Source organism: Sinocyclocheilus anshuiensis, unplaced genomic scaffold (genome assembly GCF_001515605.1).
Source record: "Sinocyclocheilus anshuiensis isolate Anshui unplaced genomic scaffold, SAMN03320099.WGS_v1.1 scaffold1640, whole genome shotgun sequence".
Taxonomy (NCBI): domain Eukaryota; kingdom Metazoa; phylum Chordata; class Actinopteri; order Cypriniformes; family Cyprinidae; genus Sinocyclocheilus; species Sinocyclocheilus anshuiensis.
This window is the reverse complement of record NW_015555883.1, coordinates 462,493-482,465: the sequence shown is the minus strand read 5'-3', so window position 1 is coordinate 482,465 and position 19,973 is coordinate 462,493. Positions and strand designations below refer to the sequence as shown.

Genomic DNA, 19,973 nt, shown 5'->3' with positions numbered 1-19,973 from the left:
AACGTAACGCATTACTTTCCATAAAAAGTAACTAAGTAATGTAATTAGTTACTTTTTTATGGAGTAACGCAATATTGTAATGCATTACTTTTAAAAGTAACTTTCCCCAACACTGAGTATAAGTATCTAAATAAAAGGTGTCTATTAAGTATATATGAACCATGTAAAAGTAAATATAAAAGTATGTACTATGTAAATGTATCTATTATGATAGAATTTCCAGGTATTTTTGCAAATTAAAAATAAGAAAATAAGAAAAAGTTATATTAAAAATTATGGAAAATGAAATCTATCTATATATGAAATCTAAAAAAAATACTATCAAAATTATTGAGACTATTGAAAATATAGGCCAAGGAGACAGAAATAAACCTTATTGTTGTACCCTGAGATTTTCACAGATGCCATTTGAGCCATTTAGAAGCTTTGATCGCAAACATTTATTTGCATGGTTGAAAATTAATGTCTTTCTTAATTCACAAAAACAGTGATAAAGGAGAAAGGAAACAACAGGGTGGGTAGAATCAGGAAATGACATGTGCTCAAACTGCGTGCACGAGCACCATTGTGCAAGGTGTCAGAGCATATGCACTAACCACCAGGCCAATACCCCAACAAATGTCCTAAACACAACAATTATAAGAAGCATGCAAATCTGATGCTCTCAGAGCACTTGTGAGTGCAAGAACACTAATACACACCATGGGTCAGGATTAGCCAATTAGCTGCTACTAGATTGTAAATACACCAAAAAGCATCTTAATGATTTGACAGCCATTCAAAAGTTATTAATAGTTTTCAAAAACTAAAGCCACTTCCTACAATACAATTAAAATTAGCCAAAGTATAGCAAAGGAAACAATTGATCAGCTTGCGTCATTCAGAGAACAAGTCTGCAATATCAGAAATGAGCTCATTCACATCACTGAAATTTGATGAGTAACTGCTTATATGCAAATATGAATAGAACTTTTGGGTTTCGGACACTGCAGTAACCTGCACAGGAAGGGTGGGGGGGTGCGTCTGGCAAAGAACCAGATTATGTTGGCTCTTCTGCTCCTGTCCACCCTTGATTTATCACCCACCCCGTCTAGCAAGTCAGTGAGGCAAGCGGAACCAAAAATAACACCCACACTTTCTGTTCCTGTTTGCAGAGACACCCTGTTCCCTCGGGATAACAGACTGCCGGTGTGTAAATTCTATGCCTCTGCAGCACACAGTGAACTTTCCATGCTCTGGTCAATTTATCTGGCATGTTCTAAGAATTCACACTCGCACATGGGATTAACACTCGCCGGGATGAAATAAGGTGGGATGGGTAGGGGAAGGGCAACTCTTGAGTAGGAGGATGAACCTTCTGGCAGTGTCTTCACAGCACCCTTTCCTTCCTCTTTTGCCTCAAGATACACAAGAGCGTCAGTTCTAGGAAAAGCTGCTCTTCTTTGAGTTGTGATTTGTGATTTTTATAAATACTGTATAAGTTACAAGGAAAACTGAGAAAACGTTTAAAACAGAATAGAGCCCTTCAGTTAATGCACTGAATAGCATGGGGTCCCATGATTTCAAGAAAATAGAATAATAATAAAAAAATCCCCAAATGATGCTTGTGTCATGTGCAGTGTGGTCATGCTTCTTGGGCTCCCATCAACACAGCGATTACCTCACTCACAAACTCATGCAATCAAGTAAACAAACATCACTCAAACTTCTGCTTTTACAGTCACTGATTCTGCTGTGTCCATTCCAAAAGTGATACTGTTTCATTTAACCATTGATTGACACTGAGAATGGAGAAAATGCCAATTCATTAAATATCAAAAGAGAACAAACACTTTCAGGTTTTCCAGCTTCCACATGAGCAAGACATTCATGACCTCCATTACTTTTAAATAGTCATATGCTGGATTAAATGCCTTTTAGTCCAAGAGGCACAGACAACTTAATCCTGACACAACTGTCACAATACATTTCATATGTTTGCTTACTACAACACAGATGGTTTTTACTGACATTACTCCAATCTTCAGTTTCACATGATCCATCAGAAATCACTATAATGTGCTGATTTGGTGCTCAAGAAACAGTTCTTATTATTATCAATTGTTGAAAACAGTTGTGCTGCTTACAATTTTTCTGGAAACAGTTATAATTTTTTTTCAGGATTCTCAGAAGAATACAACGTTCAAAAGAACAGCATTTGGCAGTGCTGAGAAATTCATCTTAATAACGTCTGTTGTGAAGTTAGGAAAAAAAAATTGTGGAAATACAAAAATGTGGATGACACTCCTACCTTCCTGAAATGTCACTGACTGTTGTACATGTGTATCAGGATGCTTCATAAAATCTAGAGTACTGTCAAGCTCAATTATGCGTTAGTGTATAATCTAACTTGATTAGATTCTCACTTATCTAGTGAACACAATGACCTGTGGGTGACTTGTTTCAAAATGTTCAAAACACACAAACAACACAACTGCTCCATTTCTTTGCCGTGCCAATTACTGTCTGACCTCTTGACTCTTTACTGGACAATGCTGCTATGGAGAAGTTTGTTTGTAAAAAAAATGATCGCAAATGCTGTGGCGTGCAGTCAGAGCCACGTGCAAAGATTTTCATGGTCCTGAAAGGACCATAGATTGTTTTAAGTTCTTTAAGTTTAAGTCCTTCCCCAGTACAATTAAATAAATAAAAAACAACGCCAGATATCCTTTTTATTCATATTTTCTTTATATAAACCTTAATTTGGGTCATTTTATACTCAGAGGGCACATTATTTACTCAACCCTTGTCACTGATTGCTCACTTGTTCAACAGGAAATGATAACCCCATAACGACCTATATGCAACTTCCAACTTTGACAGCACTTACGGGAAAATATACAAATGCTCCAATGGATTTTCCTAACAGACAGGCCCAGCTGTGTTCGGACACGCACTGAATGGAGTATTCTCCACAGCTTTCTGTGCCTTTATTCATTTCTCTCTGTGAGAAATATCTCACAATTACCTCTTTGTGTGGAAAGTGCTGAAAGTGATCTGGGTGTCCTCCACGCGCTGCTCTCTACATGACTGGGTGCCTGCCTATGAGTGGGCTGAAAAACTGGAAAAGAAACACAGAGATTTGTATTAGTGGCCATGCATCCCTTGCCCGGTGAGTAACATGAAGAGGTGTCCGGCTGTGGCTGGATGAATCGGAGAGATGACAATGCTGCAGATAGCTGCGGCTGTGCTATTTCTAGCGGTCAAAGTAACAAGGCAACAGGTGCATCGCAGATATATCTATTTATATGTACATTTGATATCTGGGTTAAAACATGAAACATCTAATTACACTTCTTTCCAAACTGTGAGAATTAAACTTGTACAGTGCATTCATATTTATAGACCCAACATTCTATCCAATGGATCCAATGAGAGCAAGCACCTCCATTACAGGAAACACATGCATGTTGTTGTTGTTGGCCATAAAAAAACGCACTGGGACTACAGTTAAACTACAGTATTAGTTAATACTGCTAATACTTAAATGCTAATATTTATTGAGAATTGATCAAATAAAATACAAATGAAATAAAATTAAAATAGGGACTACAGTTGAAATGTTGCTCTTAGTTAATACTGCTAATATTTAAATGATAATATTTATTGGGAATTTTCCCTGTAAAAATAACAACAAAAAAAAATCTTGTCCATTTATGTTTGTCTAATTTTTTAAAATAATTTTATGATGCCTTCTTCTTTTGTGCTTTGTTTATAACGTTACAGCCCAATATTGTGAGTGTCGTGAAATAGCATTAAAATCAGTGGCAACTATCTTTCTCCAAAGTACAATAAAGGAGGTGAGCCACTGATTTTTCATCTCTGTTAAACACATTTTACTATGTTTAAATGTAATCTGCAGATTGTAACTCCAAAATCAGCACAAAAACTTGCCACAAAAGTCCACTGATTCCATCCAGGTCTGTTTATGGATCTCTGCCACTGATTTATCTTACAATAATAGACCATCATAATAAAAGTAGCACAAGTCAAAATGGCTTAAAGGGTTAGTTCACCCAAAAATGAAAATTAGCCCATGAATTACTCGCACTCAAGGCAACCTAGGTGTATATGACTTTCTTCTTTCAGACAAATCCAGTCGGAGTTATATTAAAAATTGTCTTTGATCTTCCAAGCTGTTTAATGGCAGTTAGCGGGTGTTGCAGTTCATCAGTCCAAAAGAAGTGAAATAAAGCGCATCCATCCATAATAGAAAGTGCCTCACATGGCTCCGGGGGGTGAACAAAGGCATCCTGTAGCGAATCGATGCATTTTTGTAAGAAAAATATCCATATTTAAAACGTAATAATCAATTTAATCTAGCTTACGCTCACTGTTGTATACGGAAGCAGCTCTGGGCGGATGACGTAGGACATCGGCGTTGCGCATGCGCCGCTCAGAAGTGACGAACGCGGAAGCGCAGGAGAGCGATCAAAACAAAAAACGGTCACGAATTAGAAGTACATGAATGAGGATTTGTAAAGAAGAATGTCGGAGGATTTCGATATAAGCCAAGAGGAGACTGGTTTTCCTTTGCTAAAGTAAGGAAACTTTGCTTCCTTTGCTCCTGTAAAAAAAAGTTGGTTTTCACGAGACTCACCGGCGCATGCACAACGCCGATCTTACGTCATCCTCCCAGAGCTGCTTCCATGTACAACTGCTGGCGCAAGCTAGATTAAAGTGATTATTACGTTTTGAATATGGATATTTTTCTTACAAAAACACATCGATTCACTACAGGACGCCTTTGTTCACCCCCCGGAGCCGTGTGAGGGACTTTTTATTATGGATGGATGCACTTTATTACACTTCTTTTGAACTGATGAACTGCAACACCCGCTGACTGCCAATAAACAGCTTGGAAGATCAAGTCAATTTTTAAAATAACTCCGATTGGATTCATCTGAAAGAAGGAAGTCATATACGCCTAGGATGGCTTGAGGGTGAGTAAATAATGGGCTAATTTTCATTTTTGGGTGAACTATCCCTTTAAAAGCTGCTTTATATAGCTACACAGCCATGTTAAGACCAAACATGCTTAACAAGAACCTAATGCAACACTTGACAAGCCAAGAAGATCTCAGTTAACTTTGAGATTTCTAATAAAACACATTTCCCAACCACTGAGAGGCCTTTCACTAAATATGTGTGTCCAACAAAGTGAATATTCAATCCCGTTATGGGTCGTTGATATCAAATTATACACAAATCTCAGTAATGATTCACTCTCCATACCTTATATGCAGTTGTACACAGGCAGTGCAAACGAAGAAGGCCGGTCAATGATTATCTCGTCCTATTCGTCACAGATACACAATCCTCATGTAACTCCAAACCAGTGGCGTCCTAACTGAATGCTCAGCCTTCTTGTTGAAGCATGACTCTTATATTAGAGGCTGTGCTGGCTAACAGCGCCACCACTCGTGACCAGTCGCAGAGAATAAGAGAGGGAGAGCGATCAACAGTCACAGGGAAATCCTTAGTCATGAAGTCTTACACTACAGCATCCACAACTTCTCCACTTCTGTCTATTACCCCCTTCAGTTCCCCTAAATGGCCCAAACCTTCCGTGAGAGAGGAACAAGGGGACTTCATTGTACCTCATCCCTTTCCTCGAGTCCTCTTCCATCTCATCTGACTGTGCCGCTGAAAATAATGAGTCTGGAGGAGTGTGGTGAATCACTGGTTAGGCTGGATCAGCAAAACACTCATGTGGATGTGTAAACACGCCACATATTGATACATTTGGATTACTGTAAATTAATTATTTGGGAAGTTGCTCATAATCGTTGCACGGTGTTGCCTTCACCGCAAGTTGAAATGTGCAGATACACATCAATGTCACATGAATGTCTAGTAATTAATTCGGCAGAGGATTTTATGCAAAGAGACTTGCATTCAAAGTTTTTTTTTTTTTTACCCATGATCCTGGAGTTGCTATCACTATGCTCTACCAGTAGTAGATGGTGCTCTGATATGGTCACATGATGATGATAATGATGGTGGTGGTCAAGCCTTCACATACACTACTGTTCAAAAGTCTGGGGTCGAAGTTCAGAAGTCTCGTATGCTCACAACAGCTGCATTCATTTGGTAAAAATACAGTAAAAACAGTCATATTAATACAATTTAAAATAATTGATTTCTATTTGAATATATTTAAAAAAAGTATTTTATTCCTGTGATGGGACAGCTGACTTTTCAGCAATCTTCAGAAATCATTCTAATATGTTGATATGGTACTCAAGAACCATTTTTTTATTATCAATGAAAACAGTTGTGCTGCTTAATATTTTTGTGGAAACCGTGATACATTTTTCCAAGATTCTTTAATGAATATAAAATTAAAAAGAACTACATTTATTTGAAATAGAAATCATTTTATATTACAAATCTAACCTTTACTGTCACAGACAGTACAATTACTGTAAGAAGTCTTTTGTTTAAAATGCAGAAATCCCTATTCACGTCTAAATTCAGTCAGTCCAGTCAAGTCACCCCCTTATAGTGTTCACTTGCTTCCCCATGTCGATCAGAACCCATTTTCTTGTGCGACACACAGAGAGTTAATATCACATTATCAAAGCTTTTTATCTCCATACGATGGAAATGCATGGCTGTTAATATGACAGTCCACACAAAAATGAAAATTCTCTCATCATTTACTCAACTTCATATTATTACAAACCTGTATGACTTTCTTTATTCTGTCACAGAATAAAGAAAGTCATACAATGAACACGATTGACTTTCATTTTATCTTCTTTTGAGTTCCACAGAATTTCTGTGGAACTCAAAAGAAGATACAATGAAAGTCAATCGTGTTCATTGTTGTTTAGACCCCAACATTCTTCAAAATATCTTCTTTTGTGTTCTGCTTAAGAAAAAAGTCATACAGATTTTGAATGAAATGAGGGTGAGTAAATATTCTGGCAAAAATCTGAGCTTTGAATGTAGCTTTGGATAAAAGTGTCTGCTAAATTGCAAACGTAATGGAAGGTGATTTGCTGGAAAGCAGGAAACATGATACAGTGAGAGCTTTCCTAACATGTAAGATCAAGCCAAAGGCATGTTACATAAAAATGCTGCTTTCAGAATGAAAAAAAAAAAACAGACATCACACTGTGTCTCCCCCTAATGGTCATAAAAATAGACATGAAATATTATTATATAAGCTGTTTATATTCTGTAACATTTGACATAAAGTGCACTTGGTAAAGGCCAGATGCATTTTAAGGAAGGACACCATGATTTGCCCCCAAGAAATAGTCCAATGTGCATTCAGTGGGCCATCAATTTACTAACTCCAAGTAATGAATTATACAATCAGACAAAACAAAGACTGATGGAAGGGTGAGTTAAGAGGAAGCGAGATGTTAGTTACAAGAAATGAGTATTGCATTATGCCTGAATAATTCCCACCTCTGCTTTAGATCATGTGTGCATAAAAAAAGAATTGATTTCCGCATAATGGGGTTCTGTGACATTTACTGTAGATTGACATTACAGGATCAAAATTTATGCTGATATTTTTCAACTTATAGTTAAAGGTCTCGAATTGTTATGAATAGCTTGATTTCCAGTATAACAGTGGTATTTGAATGGTTTTGCCTCAGCATCCAAATTTTACACAGGAACAAATTTGTTAATAGTACAAAAGGTGCCAAAAAAAAGTCTTTAGAGAAATTGAAATGTGTTAAATTTACTATGGACTACTGCATATACAGTACCATTCAAAGGTGTTTTTTATACTCTTATTTGGCAAGGATGCATTAAATTAAATCAAAAGTGACAGTAAATACATTTTGAATGTAACAAAAAAATTATATTTCAAATAAATGCTTTTCTTTTGAACTTCTTATTCATCAAAAATATTAGGGAAAAATTATCACGGTTTTCACAAAAATATAATAAGCAGTACACATTTATAACTAAAATGGATGCTTTAAAAACTTTGGCTTTACCGTCACAGGAATAAATAATATTTTAAATAGAAAACAGTAATGTATTTTTAATAAAAATAAATAATAAAATTAAATTAAGAAAAAAAAAATACAGCATTGGTGATTACACAATACTTTCAAAAACATAAAATTTCACAGACCTAAACTTTTGAATGGTTGTGTATAATATGCAAATGGATTATCATAGCTTAGGTTGAATAGGAAAACTGACAAATTTGTAAATACATAAACAACAGAGGATGTGTTATTTACCCACCTAACATATGGGCAAACACTGAAAATGGAAATGGGTAAATGGGAAGTGTTTTTATTTGCATTTTCATAGTACAAATCCATCAGTTGAGAACCATTGTTATATACCATATTAATGACTAATTATTCCAGTCTGTCAGTAATATGTGGGAAATTTTAAGAAAAAAATGTATTCTAAAGCACTGCTGAACATACCAAACAAAGAACTGCTTTGTAATCGTATGTGTGCATTATTCCTAAAGGTTAGACATAAAAAAAATGGTTCACCATGGCCACAAACCAAAGTTAACAGAATTACAATGAGACAGCAAAATGTCTGTGGGCATTTATGGAAGTTTACAGATTCTGATTTGATGTCAAACTAACATGAATCTGCCCATCATAGCTCAGTTATGATGTCATGAAGCTTTAATAATAACAAACCGAAACAGTATATATTCAAATGCCCATCAACTTCAATCTCCACTGTATCGAAGATTCCCTTCTCGGCTGACTTTTGTGATCAATTCGAAGCTCTGTTTTTTTTCTTCCTGTGGCTTTGTTTGGAAGGTGCATGATGGGTCATAAAAGGCCGGACACCATGCACTTCCATTCAGGCTCTGTGACCTCTGAAAAGTACTCAAACAAGTGACCTTTCCTCCAAAGAGACCTCGCTAGGGGGCTTTTAAAACGATAAATAATGACAGAAAAACATTCACAGATGCTAACTGTTGCAAAGTGGTTTCAACGGCTTGTTGACATTCAACATGCGAGACAAGACCAGCCTTGTGCGCACACACTGAGGCAGTTTAATAAACTAAATACAGACAACAATGTATTTACAGTAGTATTTTGGGCCATAGAAGGCGCGCCAGAGACAAAACTGTATTTCATTGGTCTGAACAGCTGCTGGCCTGTTGCAATGCTCCAGCTCCCGTGTAGGAGGCCATGCTTATGACCAAGAAACTGTTGTGTTCCTGACAATAGCCTATGGAAAGAAGGATATTTCTAGACCCTGACTATGTCTAAACCTGCTGGTCTGGCATTTCTATTATTTTCCATCAGCTTTTCTGATCAGGAGGAAACTAAAAACTTACTCATGCATTTTGCAATGACATTAAGATGTATGAGGGGAATCCCATAAGTAGGGCTGGGTGATAAAACGATAACGATAATCGTGATATATTTTTTCCTCAAAACAATATGAAGAGTTCGATAAATGGTCGATGTAATGTTTATTTATAATGTTTCTGCCAAACGCGGAAGGAAACAGAGTTACTCATTTGAACCGCGACACACGGAGCATTTATCTGTGCGGCTCAAAGTTCAAACAGCAGCGCAGTGCGAGCTCACTAGAGCATATGCGTTTACTCGCCGATGAGTCTCGGTCACACGACACTAAACAGCGCTGTGCGTTCCAGTGTGAAGCGCTTGAATTCAGTGAAGAACACAAATGAGTTGGTGATTTTAATTTGAAGCCAGATGAAACAGCGAGACATACAGGAGAAACACTGTGAGCAACGATACAGTCAGAAGACTTTTCAATCTACAAATCGCCATCATTTACTATGGATTTACTGTAACTGCACCATGGTATTGTGGCAGAAATGTGGGATATTCATATTGAATTTTATTATATTATTTATGTAGACATGTATTAAATGTATTAAAGGAGTAATGGAATGGAATTACAATATTTTTTTGTGATTAAGCTATAGCGTTTGTGCATTTATACTTAATGTATTTTCATACAAATAACGTTACCTAGACACCATAGTTACATAGTTACATTTTTACCATGGTATCGAGGTGGTATATGTGTGGTTTAACTGTGGTTATCATGATCTAAATGTATGCTACTGTGGAAGACCAATGGTTAATTTTAATAAAACTCAGTCAGAATAATACATTTCACCATATAAATATGAGGTTGTTACAATTTTTACAGATGTTACTGTTTTTGATAATGAACATAAATTTACATCTGCATCCTAATTTAAGCTACTACTGTCAACTCAAGCCATGGTCAGATGTGCTTTTCTAAGAGACAAAAATACATAATATTATTAATATTGCAGCCTGCACTGCAAACTGTGCTGAAGATCAAAGTCAGGCAACACAAAGCTGTTTCATAATTTGAAACAATATCACTCATTAAAACATACAGATAATAAGAAATAAATGTTTCCATATTGACATTTATTTTGTTAAGGAAAAATGACTAGAAAAGTGTAAAGAATTCAAAAATGTGAAGTGTTTGTCATGCTCTGACCATAAAGAGTAGTTTAAAACCACAATTAACAGTGTACAACTAACCATCTACAATGGTTTCTACAACTTTCAACTTAGGAGCAAAAATCTGCCTTTAAACTTGAAAGAAATAAAATTTTGAAATTTATCGTGATAATTATCGATCTCGACTGATATGAACAATTTTTATTTTACCCAAAAGTTACATATTCACATTCTGCTTGTTGAAGAGTGTTTGTTGTAATAACGTAGAGGTTGTTTTAGCGAGACTAGAAAGAAAAAATAGGTCACCTCCATTTCTTAATCCTCTGGTGGTCTTTTGTCATTTTAGACCCCAAAATTTTACGTTTTGATTGATTACAATTTTTCACTTTACCGGAATGGTATGAAACCTGAGGACTTTTGTGGCACTTGCTATATGACCACAAAAAATGTGGACATGAATAGAAAAGGCTAAATGGTCTTAAAAAATAGTAATACTTGTGATCTTTGCATAGGAAATTAATGGGAAATATGAAAATTACAAAAATACAGAACATTTTTTGTACGATCTACAAATCAGCCTTAATGAAGTAGTCTTTGATAATATCTAAATAAATAGCTGATAATACTCTTATAGTGCTATTATATATGATTTCCTTTATTTCTCCCACCAGATGACACCAATCTTCCTTATATGCGTTGGATTTAAATACCTTTGCTATATATTTAACTTAAACACTGTATTCATTAAAAATATTAATATTTTTTTCTAATATTTTCATTATTTAATAGACATCAATGCTGCATAATTAAGAGGTGAATATTGTCTAGTAGCATGAAATCCCCTCAAAATACAAAAATTCAGTGTTGTGTTAGTATCATTGAGATACTATTATAAATGTTGTTAATATTTTGAATTAGATTTTATTTTTATATTTTCTGGTTTTATTTTAATTTTAGTTTAATACTTTTGTTGAGTGTTTGTTATTTTTATGTTTTTGTTTTTGTTGTTTTTAAATATGTCTATATAGTTTTTTATTAATTTTTATTTAGTTTAGTTATGTTAGTACATTAAGTTAAATTAAATGGAAATGAGAAACATTGCATTGGAAACTAGCTGAAATAAAATATGTTTACGTTTGTCTTTTTGTTGTTTTATTTTATTATTTTATTTCAGTTTACTTTTATTTTATTTCAAGTAACGGTTTTAGTTTTAGTTAACAAAAATAACCCTAATAACAAATATTATTGAAACAAAATATATTACATTCATTTTATAAAAAATAAAATAAAATAAATGTTACTAGTTTGACCCCTAAGTGAGGAATACAAGAGGATTAATTTGTTGGCAATGGCTTAAACAAGAATACCTGGAGATCAGCCATGGCCAAACGAGATATGCTGTGAGATTAGGAGCGTTGGTAGAGGCAGAACACTGTTTGCGATTGTCAGCGTCACTTATGCTACATTACATTGCAGGATCCACCTCCCTCTCTGGCTTCCCCACTCAAAACTAGCAGCATTTACTCAACAGTATGGCAACTATGCCCGCCTTTGGCCTATCTGGCATGTGTGTGGAGAGAGAAAGGTTGAGAAAGAGACACAGGATGCTTTGGGACCTTAGTCAGAGGGTAAAGAAAGCAACCATGTCCATGTTTAGCCATGTGAGATTTACAGGGTGATGCTGACATAAACATTGCACACTCTAGTAACAGACGATGTGGGGATGAGAACTAACAAATGTCATTTTCAATTGTTATTATTACACAATATGTTAACTCAGTGCCAACAGAGGACAACTGCACACTCACAAAAAAAGGTACAAAAGCTGTCACCTTTGTACCTTATTTACCCCTAAAGGGTGCATATTAGTTCATAAAGTATACATATTAGTAACAAATTGGTACAAATGAGTGCCTAGAGCCATCCATATAAAAAGGCCCAAACACAGTTTTGTTTTACAAAAATCAGACTGGAACTGGAGATTAACCAACACTTCCCATTTTTTATGCAATATGCATCAGACAGTCAGTAAACAGACTGTGGGTGAACTCTGTCATATGAGACTGGTGCTTTCACACTAGGTTCGATTGCCTGGTCTGAACCAGAGTTCGATTGCTCCCCCCTCCCCCTGCCCCCGCTGGACTGCGTTCATATTATTTTATTTGGGTCCGAACCGCGGTTCGTTTGGGTCATCAAGACTGCAGCTGTTTACCCCGTTGCTTAGTAACGACAGCGCAGGAGAAGGTGGGAAAAGCATAGCATTGCTCTCATCACTTTTATATTTATGTTTTTGAACCATTGGTTTTGTTTCCAAAGTTTCAGTACATAACGGCACTTAGTGAATGGGTGCCATCAGAATGAGAGTCCAAACAGCTGATAAAAACATCACAATAATCCACACCACTCCTGTCCATCAGTTAACATCTTGTGAAGTGAAAAGCTGTGTTTGTTAGTAACAAATCCATAATTTCTTCAAATCTGTTCTGATGAAGAAACATATCCATCTTAAATGGCCTGAGGGTTAATACATTTTCAATGTTGGGTGTACTATTCCTTTAAATCATAAAAATGTAAAATAAAAATAAATAAAACATTTTATTTGTTTATCTGCATGTCATTTGACCATTAACAGACATCAAAAAACAGTGAACATGTAAATGTGTTAAATTATTAAAGTATCCCTGTGTTAGAAGATGGAAATGGACCAGATTTCTGTTAATAGTTTGTCTTTGGACTTTCTTAGGGTGCTTTCACACTTGGTTCGATTGCCTGGTCTGAACCAGAGTTCAATTGCTCCCCTGACCCACTGGACTGTGTTCATATTGTTTTATTTGGCTCCGAACCGTGGTTCGTTTGCATCAAGCCAGCAGCTGTTTACCCCTTTGCTTAGTAACTACGGCGCAGGAGAAGGCGGCAAAATGCATAGCATTGCTTTCATCACTTTTATATTTATGTTTTTGAACCATTGGTTTTGTTTCCAAAGTTTCAGTACATAACGGCACTTACATCTGTCTTACGAATGTACTTCAAATACTCGGAAGAAGGCTGAAGGCTAACAGAAATGAGATATACAGCTGTCTGCTTGCAGCGCGTCAGTCACGGTCCGTGTGTGTGATAAGATATTTCTGGCAAGAATCTGAAAAGAATCACCCCCTTTAAAATAAATCACATTTTGTTGGAAGATGGACAGTTTTTGTTTTATCCAGCTGTATTTACTCAGTGCAACTTATAACATCCAAGTGAAAGATACAACACCAACATGTCAGAAAAAAAGAAAGAAAAAAAAGTTAAAGAAAAAAGAATCACTGTGTTGGAAAAAGGACCCCACCCCCTTATGTCAGTATTTTGTTGAACCACCTTTTGCTTTAATTACAACCTTTAGTGTGTTGGGATATATTTCTACTAACTTTGCACATGTAGACTTTGCGATTTATACCCACTCTACTTTGCAGAACTGCTCGTAGGCCATGCACCTTTTTCTCCTTCAACCACTGTGTGCTTTGCGTCATTGTCATGTTGGAAGGTAAACCTTCTTCCTATTGACAACTTTCTGGCAGAGGGCAGCAGATTTTCCCCAAGAATTTAACAGTATTTTGCCCCATCCAATTTTCCTTCTATCCTGACAAGAGCTCCAGTCCCTGCTGCAGAGAAACACCCCCATAACAGGATATTACCACCTCCATGTTTTACTGTAGGAATGCTGTTATTTGGATGGTGAGCAATATTGGATTTCCGCCAGACATATCGTTTGGTGTTGAGGCCAAATAATTCAGTTGTAATCTTATCTGCCTCAGAATCGTCAAGGTGCATTTTGGCAAAGCTCAGTCGTGACTGCATGTGGCCTTTCTTGAGGAGTTCTTGCAACCCTCCCATACAAGCCACACTTGTGGAGAATTTGTGATATTGTCGTCACATGCACACAATAACCACTCTTTGTCATAAATTCCTGCAGCTACTTCAGAGTTGCTGTAGGCCTCTTGGTCGCCTCTCTGACTCTCAGTTTGGAGCGACATCCTGATCCAGGGAGAGTCTGTGTTGTACCAAATACCTTCCACTTCTTAATAATAGAATTCACTGTGCTTCTAGGCATTGATAAAGCCTTTGATTTTGTTTGTATCCATCTCCTGACTTGTGCCTGTCCACAACTTTAGCCCAGAAATCTTTTGACAGTGCCTTGCCACCTATAGTTGATTGTTTGCTTCAGTTGCACTATCAAGGACTGAAACGCTCCAGGAAAGATATTTTCATGCTGAGCTGATCAAAATGACCACAGCTGATCACAGCTGAAAGTCAAATGGCTTTGTGTGCCATTGAGAAAGTGATTAGCTACACCTGAATAGTTTGCAAGTCATTTTAGGAGGGGGTGATCATTTTTCCAACTCAGTGATTCTGTTTTTTTATTTATTTATGTATTTATTTATTTTTTCTGGCATGTTGGTGTTATATCTTTCACTTGGATGTTACAAGCTGCACTGAATAAATACAGCTGGATAAGACAAAAACTGTGTCCATCTTCATTTCAGGCTGCAAAACTACAAAATGTGATTATTTTAAAGGGGGCTTATTTTATAAGCTTAAAGTATATTTGCATCACTGTTGCCCTCTAATAACTGTCATAGAACCAGGCGTTCAGCTACAGTGAAGCACCTGAAACCACTATAAAGGGGCCGGTACAGGGTCAGGACTGTCTGGCCAGTGCCTCTGGACCCAATATCATTCTGCACTTCCTGACCTTCACATTACCCAGTACATTGAGTACACTACACCCCTTACTGTTTCCATGCTCCCTATGTACACTTTGATATACCTTTGATTATCTTGAAGACTAAACGACTAACCTAAAGACTCTCCAAGCAGTGCAGCCACTGATCACATTATCTTCACTCCCTGCTAATGCATACAGTGAAGATGAGGTTGAAGTTAAACAGGATATTACGCTCATGTGTACATAAGAACAGGACCGCCTGGTCTGGTTTCAGGTTGGATTGCAACACTGAGGTCCTGAATTTGTCTGCTACACTATGAGTATGGAACTATTATGCAATTTGCACATTAATTATAATTACATAATAGATAAAATCAGGTGCTTTTAAGAACAAAGTTGGTTTAGCTTTTCAATTATTACATTCAAACTTTTGATAGATGTTTCAAAGGGATAGTTCACTCAAAAATGAACATTGTGTCATGTTGTTCCAAGCCTGTATGTCACTTACTTTTTTTCTGCGGGACATAAATATTCACCTGTTTTTGACCATACAATGAAAGTCAGTGGGGTCCAAAATAACACTGGACCCATTCACAAAAGAAACACTAAGACATTTTTCAAAATATCTTCTTTTGTGTTTGACAGAAGAAAAAAAGAGAAAAAGTCATACAGGTTTGGAACAACATGGAGGTGAGTAAATGATGACACAATGTAAAGACCACTACACAGGGTCCATCTGTATCACCTGCAGCAGGCATGCGCTGTGCAATTTTTTTTAGCCTTTACGATTTTTGCTTGTTAGATTGTATGGCACTAGCTGGCTTTTTAATGTTGGACTGTAAAATATAAAACTCTGGTCACAATTGACAGAATTGGCTTTGTTGCACCCTCATTTTAGCACACGAAATTTAAACGGGGCTGCACACCAATATGCAAAGCTAAATGTGCTGTCACATTTACTGTTGCTTGGTGAAATTTTGTAATCACAAAAAAAAACCTTATTAACAGCTTTCCAAACAGCTTCTTTTTTATGGATTATTTTATCACACTGAAGCATAATGTTATATAAAACTGTCAGAGTAGACACCGCCAAAATGAACGCCTTGTCCAATGTGGCTTTTTAGTTTTGTTTTATTGCTAAATTACAAATCTCCGACTGCACAGAATTTACTCATGAACCTAGAGGTTTGCTGTTGGTCGGCGCCGCGAATACACGTGTCAAAGTTAGCAAAAACTTGAACCCGACGAGAAATTTGCATAAGGAAGGTTCTGCGTCACTGGATGCCCATCAGGCCAGATTTTTCATCCCACCAATTCCCATTGAAATGACTGGATTTTAATTGTAAAATTTCATTTAGCACCATTTGTGGCTGCACCTCAAAGTCTGTGTGAACCGGAAGTTACGACCAACTTCACTTCAATATCGTGATGTATTTCTGAGTGAAATAGAATATTGAATGAGGAAAAAATAGAAGGTGGGGCTTGATTTTAGTGCACCTCCTCACCATCTCTAGCTCACTGCAGACTGGTGGTTTGAGGGGAGTTTTTAAGGATGTTCTGCCAAAGCCGTCAAACTGACGGAATCAGATACTGAACGCCATTCCATAGGGGAAGCAAATTTTCAGATTTTGATTAAAGATTACAAAGACTAAATTGCATTGATTAATTGTTCATCACAAATCTAGTAATGTGCGCTAGCTAGGTAACTAGGGTCAATTTTGATTTCATTCAGACTTTAAGGTCAAGATTCATTACAAAAAGCAAGAAATCTTGACAAAGCCACGCTAAGCTAACCAAGACTGCAAATTTATCGCAAAGACCAAAGTAATTCCTGCAATTGGCCTCAGATGGCAAATGCTTGAACCGGGCTTTAGAAAGAGAACAGAGGGCTGTATTTGTACACGTCCACAGTACATTCTGCTTTTCTCAGTCAGTAATGCCTCCGTCATTGTTGAGAACAGCTGCTGCATTAAATGGCCCACTGCTCTTTCTCTTTCTCTCTCTCTCTCTCTCTCTCTCTCTCCACGCTCCATCAGCTTCAAGTATCGCCTCAGAGTAGCATTGTGAAAACAAGCAGAGAGGAACAAAATTTGGTTTCACATTTAAAGGAAAGGGTTATATCTACAAAGCAAGCTTTTGGCGCATAATTTGGTGCAAGAACTGGCTAAATAAAAGGCACATCTTGGCCTTTTTTAAAAAGTTATGACTTGAACATTGTGTGCTGATTATTCAACCAAACAATACTGAACTACAATTACATCAAGTGTTGATACTATAACAGTCAATTTTATTTTCCTTTTGACTATTACATCACAGCCTATACATGAAAAAGGGAAGGAATTCAAAACATTGTTCATTTGTGTACACCGACGTATTGTTCCACTAAAGTACCTTCAGTAGCAGCTCATTTTCTGTCAAGACCATGGGGTCATGTCTAGAATTAACGCCAGTGTAGTTTATATTCAACTAAAATGCTCGACTTTAAGGCAGTGTAATGGAAACAAAGCAACAGCAAGCCAACCCAAACACCAATGCGCAGCAACAAATGTGTTTACCGTTGTCCTCGCTGCTGGGTGTTTATGTGTCCATGGGTGTGTGGGAGAGGTGAGTGTTCTGGAGTTACCTTTCATCAGCCATACTGTCTTCCTTTCTGTGTATATCTGATTCAAGTCACTCAAATGCATCAAAACAAACACATAACTGCAGCCTAACACCCTGACTTTGATTGGATTACATGCACCGGTCAAACGTGTCAACGCGTGTGATGGACAAGACTGCAGAGCCACACCTGCGATAGGATCGTGTGTTTATCTCTTACCATCAGAGAGGAGACATAAAGCCTCCAGGTTTCTGATATGACCTGTGGGTGAACTTGATTTTCTGGCATGTCAGACAATTTCTCTTATGGATGATTCAGCTGAACTACAGTATATAGGAAGCAACAGAGACAACATCTGGACAGGCCCATCCAAATTCAGTGAAAAACACAAAGCACGAGGCAGAAATTTCTGCTCATGAGGCAGAATGTTTTTCTGACTTTTAGTCATTGTATAGAATCCAACTTAAAGTTTAATGCAACCATCCTTACATGTCTAATTTTTATAACACAAGTATTGTTTTTTCTTGACTAAGGTTTCTGAGGGGTGTAGGGGGCTCTGGATAGAGCACCTTTGTTGTCCGGCAGCTGGATTCTGCTTGGTAGAGTGGCCGGACACCACCGGTTCTCATCCATCCCCTAAATCTTTCATGTGTTGGCTCCAAGTGCCATACCCTGGTACACCAGTTCAGCTGGCGGGTGAAACCACGTGAGGGGGTGGTGAGTACACTGCACCACTAGGTGGATGAACTGCATTGTGCAGTACTCTTACCAGGGCGGAGGAGTTCCACTGTGAAACCAACGGCCAAGTGTAGAGGAGTAAACCTTATAAATCAGGAGTGGGGCCCCGAAGGCGGACCGATGCGGCAGATCACCACCGCTCCAACAGCCAAGCTGGTGCCAAACGTATTGCTCTGCTCTCCTTTGGACTACATCAGTGAGGCCGAGAGGGGGGTTCTGAAGTTTGGGCATCTCAGGATCCTCTTTCAGGATCCTCTTGCACTATTGCCCAGGCTTGCACCCTGGAGAGGTCACTCCAGTGCCGCTGCTAACAGCAACAGAACCAACACGAGAGGTAGTAGTTACGAGTTATAAGCCTAGAGTGATTGACGTAAACTCGGGAGCTGCGGGCTGCCTCTGACGGTAGGAAGGATCATCGTAGTCCCACTGGTCAGCTACCACCGGGCAGTCCCCAATCAATAAGGTGCTGACCCGCCACAGACTGCCTGCTTCAATGGGTGCTTGGAGCTTAGGGCAAATACCAGAAGAGCAGACTGCAAACCTTGCACCAAGAAAAGTAAGGTTTCTGAAAAGATGTATTTCAATATTGCATTCGCTGAATGACTCTAACGCTGAATAAATAAGCTTTCCATTGATGTATGGTTTGTTAGGATAGGACAATATTTGGCCGAGATACAACTATTTGATCTGTTTTTAAATCTGGAATCTGAGGGTGCAAAAAAATCTAAATATTGAGAAAATTGCCTTTAAAGTTGTCCAAATTAAGTTCTTAGCTATGCATATTACTAATCAAAAATTAAGTTTTAATATATTTACAGTAGGAAATTTACAAAATATATTAATGGAACATGATCTTTACTTAATATCCTAATGATTTTTGGCATAAAAGAAAAATCGATAATTTTGACCCATACAATGTATTTTTGGCTATTGCTACAAATATACCCCAGCGACTTAAGAATGGTTTTGTGGTCCAGGGTCACAAATGTATTTCCATTTCTTACAGCCTCATTAATTAAACGTTTCTCATTTTCCTTAGTAGAGGTTTGTGTACTTGGATGGCAGAGGGAAAAGACATGCCACAACAATCAAACAAGAGATTTACTTGATACTATCAGTTTTATTGAGCCAAAAACCTCCATACATTGTTCATTTCTTCACTCGACTAAATACAGGATTTACAGGATTATATACAGGATTATACTGGAACCACGTACTGGTTTTTATTGTCTGCGTTATCTGATACTTGAATAAACTAAACCAATGCTATCTTAAATACACCTAGCTAGACTCTCAAAAAGATCATCAGCACTGTGGTCAGTATTATAGTGAGAATAGTGAGTATTATTATTATAATTATTATATAATTAATGACTGTTCACTACAAAGTAATTATTATATAAACTGAAATTAAAACTGACAAATTACATGCACTACACACACACACACACACACACACGTT

At 37.2% G+C, this 19,973-nt stretch overlaps 1 protein-coding gene across 3 annotated transcripts in view; it reads right to left on the bottom strand.

Annotated features, from left to right (window-relative positions):
- LOC107675845 (transcription factor EB-like) overlaps positions 1-19,973 on the bottom strand; it is a 36,014-nt gene that overhangs the window by 15,000 nt on the left and 1,041 nt on the right. For 2 of the 3 annotated variants that reach the window (XM_016470332.1, XM_016470334.1), the window contains exon 2: positions 3,008-3,100. The gene's annotated coding sequence lies outside the window, so the exon portion shown is untranslated. Of the gene's footprint in view, positions 1-3,007; positions 3,101-5,274; positions 5,418-19,973 lie in introns of those variants that run through there. The other variant, XM_016470333.1, reaches the window with a different exon arrangement.